An 8,935-nucleotide genomic window follows, 5' to 3' on the forward strand; every position below is an offset into this window, starting at 1 on the left:
CTGGCAACTTTCATTATTCAGTTTTTATCTCTGAGGCTTGAGACAGAGACTAGAGTCCCTTTTCCAGTTTCTGATAAGGAAGGCTTAGTAGGGATCCAACCAGAGCCAGATTTAGGGGCAGGCAACACAGGCAACCACCTGGAGTGCCAGGCTAAGGAGGTGTCAGGCTTGGGCGTGGCAAATCAGATCACTGACTTAAAATTTCTGGTCTCAGCTGTGGTTTGGTACAATATCCTTTTCCAAGTAAACATTGCAAGGCATTACAAAATCAGTTGATGGACATTGCAACTGCTACTAATTTGATGAGAAGCTGCCTTGATTTCATTGTGGCCTGCAGAGACAACAGATTTGAAGATGCCATCACTGCTGCTAAAGAAATGGCGAAAAACTTACAAGTTGAGCCTATGTTCAAGGAAACTTGTATTCATCGGAAGAAGAGACAGTTTGGTTTCGAGGGCAGAGGTGAGGTGACAGGAATCTCAGAATAAAAATTCAAGAGGGAGTTACTTTGCTTGCTCGTTGACTCTGCTTGAGTGTCCATCGAAGAAAGATTCAGACAAAGATTCAGAAGCACCACCACAAGATCTGGGGTATTTGTATAACCTTAGTAAGCTTCTGGCAGACAGGAAAACACTCTTGAACAATTGTATGATTGTATGATGCTGACACATGGGAAATGTTCGGATGTTAATGACCTCTATGTTGAATTGCACAACATCCATCACATTTTGCCACATGGGAAGCACTCTCCACTCCAAGTTCTCCAATTCATTCATGATGCAGAGCTGAAGGACACTTTTCCTAATATGTGGATAGTTTTGAAGATTCTTTTAATGCTGCTAGTCACAGTTGCAAGTGGTGAGTGCAGCTTTTGGAAGCTCAGGCTCATTAAAACATACCTTTTGTCAGCCATTGTCAATCGGAGACTGACATTGCTTGCTATTTTATCGCTTGAAAATGCCATCGGCCAATCTTTGGATCTCTGACACCATGCTTCAGTTCATGAGGGCAAAGGAGACTTTTTGAACTAAAGGACTAGGGTTAACATTCCAAGGCTGTCTCCCACTGTAACACTATTTAATGGTCCACACAATATTGGTGCATTGTTCAATTTTTTGATATTAGTACATTTCAGTTATTCCTAAAATTTAAAAGTTTCTATAAACTTAGAGGAAACTATTTTTATTTTCTTATATATGGCATGAATAAATACAGATTTACAGATCTTAATGTGCAAATTTATTGTCTCATATGACAGGGATAAATCATGCGTGCAAATTGTGCATCCAAGTCATGAAATGGGCTACAAATAGAATAAAAAATAAAGTATTCAAAAGCTTAACAAATGGGGGGAGGGGAGGCACTGAAGATGCTCCTTGCCTGGGGTGCCACTTGGTCTAGGGCTGGCCCTAGATTCAACAGTAGTTTTCATCACAGAAAGAATCCTAATCTCAGTCTGAAATGAGCAGGTTGAGTACTGTATCAAGCACAAAATTAATTGGATCTGTGTCCTCCAACTCTCTACTTGAGCCTTAATTCACAGAATAATGGTAAGTTTGATTTCATACTGATTATACTGGCTGGCACAGTGCGACAAATAACCTGCTGTCTACATGAATTTTGGGCTTCTCTTCCCACTGCAGGCTGCAACTTCATCTTTTCTAAAGTGATTTTGTTGATGTCAATAGGAGAGCAGCCCAAAAGAGATGGTAGAACTTCTGTTAGTAGTCCTGATAAGGGAATGCTACATTTGCAACACCATGAACAATTTAGGTGAGTTACAAGATCCTTGGCTGCTCCTGGAAGCCCAGGTTGTAGACATGACCAAGAATTCATCTCTACCTGGCAAGTAGACTGTAACTTTCTCTCTGAAACAGATTGTGACAGTTGCTCATGCTTTTGTCACCTCTAGATTAGATCCCTGTAATGAGTGGAGCTGGTCAGAAATTTTCCAGTGAAACAGAGTTTTGTCAGAGAATGCCAGTTGTTGATTCTGAAACTCCTCATGAAAGTGAGTTGGGTTGATGCACCATAGACAGGATTCCAATGGAACCGTCTATCTGGTTCCCTGACAGCTTGCCAGGGGGCTACTGGGGAGCTCTGCCAAGCAGATTGTCCTGGGTCCAGGCACCCCATGCTTCCAGGGTATGTCATTCTGGGGAAGCCTTGCAATGCCTGACTTCCCAGTGTTACTACCACAGAGCTTGGAGCTTGGAGGCCCTAAAATGGGCTTCCAGAGTGTGTGACTCTGGGGTAGCCCTGCCACACAGACCGCCCTAGAGCTTGGAACCCCATGGCTTTCAGACTTCCAAACCAGCAGGCTTTCCAGTAATCTGCATGGTGGGGCTGCCCCAGAAACATAGACCTTGAGAACCCTGGAAGCTGCTGAGTGAAATTGAGTTGAAATCTTTCAACTCAAAAATTTAAGGCCAGATCCACAGTTGGTGTAAATTGGTGTAGATCTGTTGAAGTCAGTGGTACTGTCCTGATTCACACCAACTAACAATTTGGCCCTAAATTTCAGAAATAGACTTATTTTTTTCTGTTTGCAACTCAAACGTCAAATAGCCAACCTAAATGACATTTCTATATTAATTTATTTTTCAGTTTTTAAAATATGCTAATCACAATGTCTATGGGCAGTACATATATAACAAAATCTAACATGACTGGATAGATAGGTTTATCCAGAACATATCAGATTATAGAAATTCTTCACCAACCCATTTAGGCAAAAACACAGCTTATAAGAGAGGTTTTCCACCATGTCTTGTAGGTTGAAAAATGTGGGCTATTTCAGACCAATGGGGGAGGTGAGTTCAGGAGTCAAGAGCTTCCAACTGCCACAGAGACATCCAGATGTAGTAAGAGCTCATCATCTGATCACATGAAAGGGTGGCCTTAACTATGTACTCAGTGTACCCAATCCTATGCCACCACTGCCCCCATTTGATTTCACTAACTAAGCAGGATTTTGGATCCAACTTGAGGACCTCAAGGCAAAGTTCTCAGCATGTCTAGCTCCTTTGAGTGAAACTGAGCAAAATCAGGCAGGGATGACATGGACATATCTCCTTTACACATGGATCTGTACCTAACAGATGATTACTATGGAAAGGAAACCAGTGTGGCAGATCACAGGGAACAGCACTCTCCTGTATGCTTTTAATCAAAGGCACTTTCTTAAATAGCCCAGAGCCAAATGGGACCTTTCCAGGAAAGCATTACCTGAAGACTTCACAACTTTTTGTTTTTTCCAGAACTGTCAGATGTAGCATAGACTAGCTTCAGGAACACTTATCCTCTGCATTGTGTCAACTAACCCTGTTTTGAGCAAACTATGTTTGCTTGCAGGCACATGAAATAATGTTTGTCGTGTAGATACACCCCTAGAGTCTAGCAATATAAGAAGGGAAAGAAAAGCTAATTCATTGTATTAGAGAAACAAAGCCCTTTTTATATTGCTGGTGTGGAAAAAAGAAAAGCTATTCTACACCATTGAGGAGAGGCGAGAGGAGCAAGGTACGGTGTCGTAAGGAAGAGATAAGAAGATTGTGATCCCATAGCTGGTAACAGGAACATGAATATGAATAGTCTGAAAGTGGCCAGAGTCAATGTCATCACTAGGATATTTTTTTTCATTCTTCCCAGAGTCCAAATTACATTAATAGCCAAAATCTTATCTGAGATATCTGATGCCATATCAGGTGACTTATTTCAGGACTGAGAGCCATTGCTGTACATACTCCAAAGACTCAGTGCCCACATATGTTCTGAATTACAGAGCACCCCCAAATGGTCTGCTTATTTGTGAAAATAGGGAAATAGTCAGTCAGCCCAGCATCCTTGTTTTGTGGGCAAAAAAATCCAGAGTTTCTTACCATCTAGTATTTTTGATCAAAGGCTGGAGTTTTTGTTCTGTTAAAGATGGTAACAGTGAATCTTTTCGAATTCTTCAAATAAGACATCCTTCACAAATTCACTACCTATCCCACAAAAGAAGTCCTCCAGAAGAAGCCAGTGACCTCTGCTTTTTTGCTCATTCAAGATTGGAAAAACAATGCAACCAGAGAAGGAAGGCAACTGAAGTAGATGTGCAGATGTCTGTTTCTGGTAATGAGGTGAAACGGGCTGGTCTAGTGTTAGGTGGACTAGCTGAATTGAAAACTGAAGTACATCAGTTGTATGATTTGTGATTGCAAGCCAAAGTGCTGAAATTAGTTGACATCCCATATGGTAGTGAAAATTGGATTCAATCAAGCAACTGGGTTGTCCATTGAGGCTCTCTTCATCATGAAATTAATTCAAGAGAAGTAACTAATTGGATAACATTTTGATTAGATCAGTTAGGACACCATGGGAAAGTATCACCTTTTTTTGGAGATGAAGATAATCCAAAAGATTTGCAAAGTGGAGTAATAGATTATAAAGATAATGGAAATCTGGTTTAAAAAGAGAAATGTACTTGATAGCTGAGGCCTTAGAGAGGAGAATTTTCTAATTTTTACATTCTAAAAGGAAAAGAATAAATTCCACTGCACAGTCATACTGGTCAGGAACACAAATGGATCGAAAACATCCCTCTTCTGGAATGCGATGCTGACAAATAATGAAATGTGAAGTACCAGTAGAAATTGTTGCAGACAAGATAAAGTAAGGAGTAGAATTTGTGAAAGCAGTTGATGGCGGGGAGGGCGGGTTATAAGTAGTCTGGTGATATCAAATGGATTTCCAGGCAAGAGAACACGAAGCAGGAGATAAGAGGGTTTTTATTTTGAGGGGGGAGGTGGGGGTGTTAGCTCTTTAAATGTAAAACTTCTAAAATAAAACTCTACACTTTGATTTGTCATACTATCAGTCCAGTTAAGGCTCCAGTCTTGCGAACACATACAGGTTGAGTTCAATGTGCAATTCCTCTTGTGTGAAAAGTTAAGCACATGTGTATTTGTTTGCAAGAATAGGACTTAATTTCCCTATTGCCATTTTGGACTGAACTCTATTGTGTATCTGATATGTTCCTGAACAATGCAGTTTGGTGGCTCATTTCTACAGAAACCTAAAATAAAGTTGGCTTTTGTTAACAACAATGATGGATTGTATTTGGGTGTAAATTGGTATAGCTCCATTGGCCTTAATGGAGCTACTTCAGTTTACACTAGCTGAAAATCTGGCCCTAAGTATTTAAATTTCAAAAAATTTCTATTTACATTTCTTAACATAGCTTTAAAAAAAAAAAAAAAAGCAATTTCCTGCTCCCTTTCTCCTTCATTGTTCTTAGGAAAAACAAATAAAAAGACCCCAGAGAAATTAAAAATAAAATACTAATGCAACATGCAATTTGGAAAATGGAGGACTCAACAGTCAAGACATTCCAAACATTCTACCTGAGTGTGAATTGCACACGTGTTTGCATGTGTTTGGGTATAATTTTCTATTTCTGTGTTCTACATTAAACTTTACTTCATTTCAGCTTATGTAACTGAATGTACATTACAGCTGGACAGAAATCATGACAAATTTTGAACAAAAAGTCATTAGTAACATTTAGTCAAATATTTGTCATTTCCCCATGGGGAAATTCTGAACTAATTTGAATCAATTTAAAAAAAAATCAAATAACAAATTGCATTGAAATGAGACACAATGTTTAATTTCAGGTTGATATATTGAATGAATGATGCGTCTTTTGGGATTTTTTTAAGACAAAATGAAACAATATTTTAAGTCAATTAAAATTTTCATGTTGATATTTCCTGCAGGAAAATGTTGCTGGAATTAAAGTTTTCCCATGAAAAAATTTTCTTTCAAAGAAATTATATTGTTTGAGGGGGAAAAAAGGATAAAAAATTGCCTATTTTTAATTTTATATAATATATTATTAATCTTTTCCCGTTGTTCCTACTTTCATTCCTTGTCTTTTCCCAGAGTTGAAGAAATGAGTTAAATCTATATCTATAATCTATAACACAACGCCATCCACAGCCTCAGTAACAACTCTGACATTATAATCAAAGAGGCAGACAAAGGAGGTGCCATTGTCATCATGAATAGATCAGATTATTAACAGGAGGCTGCCAGACAACTCTTCAACATCACATTCTACAAACCACTACTGTCCGATCACACTGAGGAATACCAAAAGAAACTACAACATCTACTTAAGAAACTCCCTAAAGAAACACAGGAACAAATCTACACAGACACACCCCCTGAGCCCCAACCAGGGTTATTCATCTGCTACCCAAGAACCACAAGTCTGGGAATACTGGACGCCCCATCATCTCAGGCATGGGCACTCTCACAGCAGGACTGTCAGGCTATATGGACTCTCTCGTAGACCCTATGCCACCAACACTTTGGAGTCAATCTATACCTTCAAATTAGTGGCACTGCTATGGGCACCCTCACGGCCCCACAGTATGCCAGCATTTTTATGGCTGACCTAGAACAACGCTTCCTCAAAGCTCATCCCCGAGCACCTCTAGTTTACCTGCGCTACGTTGATGACATTTTTATCATCTAGACCCACGGGAAAGAGTCCCTCGAAGAATTCCACTGGGATTTCAATAATTTCCACCCCACCATCAACCTCAGCCTGGACCAGTCCACACAAGAAATCCATTTCCTGGACACTACAATACAAATAAAGGATGGTCACATTAATACCACCCTATACTGAAAACCAACTGACCGCAATACATATCTTCATGCCTCCAGCTTCCACCCTGGACACATTACATGATCCATTATCTACAGCTAAGACTTAAGATACAACCAGATTTGCTCCAATCCCTCAGACACAGACAAACACCTACAAGATCTCCATAAAACATTTTTAAAACTACAATACCCACCTGGAGAAGTGAAGAAACAAATTGACAGAGCCAGATGGGTACCCAAAAGTCACCTACTAGAGGACAGACCCAACAAAGAAAACAACAGAACACCACTGGCCATAACCTACAGCCCCCAGCTAAAATCTCTCCAACACATCATTAAGGATCTACAACCTATCCTAGCAGATGATCCCTCACTAACTCAAGCTGTGGGAGGCAGACTTATCCTTGCTTACAGACAGCCACCCAATCTGAAGCAAAAACTCACCAGCAACCATACACCATACAAGAAGAACACTAACACAGGAACTATACTTGCAACAAACCCCATTGCCAGCTCTACCCACACATCGACTCTAGTGACACCATCACAGGTCCTAACCACATCAGCCACACCATCAGGAGCTTATTCACCTGCACATCTACTAATGTAATATATGCCATCATGTGCCAGCAATGCCCCTCTGCCATGTACATTGGCCAAACCGGACCGTCACTATGCAAAAGAATAAATGGACACAAATGAGACATAAAAAATGGTAACATCCATAAACCAATCAGAGATCACTTCAGTCTCCCAGGACACTCTGTAGCTGACTTGAAAGTTGCCATACTTCTTCAAAAAATCTTCAAAAACAGACTTCAAAGAGAAACTGCAGAGCTGGAACTCATCTGCAAACTTGACACAATCAAACTGGATCTAAATAGGGACTTGGAATGGTTACCTCATTACAAGAAGTAATTGTCACTGTTCACACATTCTCACCTCCTAATCAATGGTTGTGAATAGGCCTCAACTACTCTAACTGAATTAACTTTGCTCATACCTAACTTTCCCATCGTTGTTCCTTACCCTTAGATGTATATATATATGTAGGAAGGCGCAGTGGCCTTCCTCTGAGCCTGGGCCCGCGGAAGGGCCGCAGGCACCCAATCAGACTCTAGACCCGCCGGCAGCCCAGTCTGCCCGGCAACCAGGCAGCTGGGCCCCGATAGGTCCAGCCGGGTGGCCAACCCGGCAGCAGGGGGGCGGAGCCTTAGGGAGGACGGCAGCCATAAAAAGCAGGCCCTGCAGCTCAGAAAGGAGAAGGCTGCCGGCAGAGACAGATGCACTGCCTCGCTGGCTGCAGCAAGGGGCTGAACCACCGCGTCAGGTAACTCTCTCCCGGCCTTGCGGCCCCCGGGGCGGCCCCGGCAACTCGCCTCTAAGGCCTGGGTTGGGCCTCCGGGCCCCCTGGACTGGCCGAGGCCTACAGGCCCGAAGCGCTGGACCCAGCCTCAGGCCCGCAGCGGCTGGGATGAGCCCCCTGAACCAGAGAGCTGGGGGTTTTGCCCAGAAGCCGGTTTGGACTTGGAGGAGCTGCTGGAGGCTGGACCCTACTCCTGGCCCTGCGATCTGGAGGAGCTGCCCCTCGCTGAGGAGCTTCCCAATCTACCCCCCGTGGATGCGGAAGGACTGACTGGCCTACCCCGTGCGGTGTACCCTGACGACCCAGAGGAACCGACGGACACAGGTACCGGGGAATCCGGGGAGGAAGGAGCCCAGGGACAGCCAGAGGCGTGGCTGTACTAGGGGTAACGCCTAGTCGGCGTGTTGTGGCAGGATCCCCGCCGACTGAGTGGCAACACCCGTGCCACTGCTAGGGCCCTGGGCTGGGATGCAGTGGAGTTGGGTGGGCCTGCGTCCCCCTCCCCTCCCCCCTGATCCTCGCCAACCCCCTAAAAGGGGAATAGCCTCTACCGCCCGCTGGACTCAAGCTCACCGCTCCTTGCTCGCCCGCCCTGCCTGGGGGCCGGGGCGAAAGACTCCTTGCTCGCCCGCCCTGCCTGGGGGCCGGGGCGAAAGACTCCTTGCTCGCCCGCCCTGCCTGGGGGCCGGGGCGAAAGACTCCTTGCTCGCCCGCCCTGCCTGGGGGCCGGGGCGAAAGACTCCTTGCTCGCCCGCCCTGCCTGGGGGCCGGGGCGAAAGACTCCTTGCTCGCCCGCCCTGCCTGGGGGCCGGGGCGAAAGACTCCTTGCTCGCCCGCCCTGCCTGGGGGCCGGGGCGAAAGACTCCTTGCTCGCCCGCCCTGCCTGGGGGCCGGGGCGAAAGACTCCTT

General features: G+C 44.0%; 1 pseudogene; it reads left to right on the plus strand.

Annotated features, from left to right (window-relative positions):
- Window positions 1–275: 275 nt before the first annotated feature.
- On the plus strand, window positions 276–4,610 carry LOC137166724 (eukaryotic peptide chain release factor subunit 1-like; annotated as a pseudogene).
- Window positions 4,611–8,935: the final 4,325 nt, after the last annotated feature.

The sequence above is a fragment of the Emydura macquarii genome, unplaced genomic scaffold, assembly GCF_026122565.2.
Source record: "Emydura macquarii macquarii isolate MOO-44397 ecotype Brisbane River unplaced genomic scaffold, CSIRO-AGI_Emac_v2 contig_2897, whole genome shotgun sequence".
Classification (NCBI taxonomy): domain Eukaryota; kingdom Metazoa; phylum Chordata; order Testudines; family Chelidae; genus Emydura; species Emydura macquarii.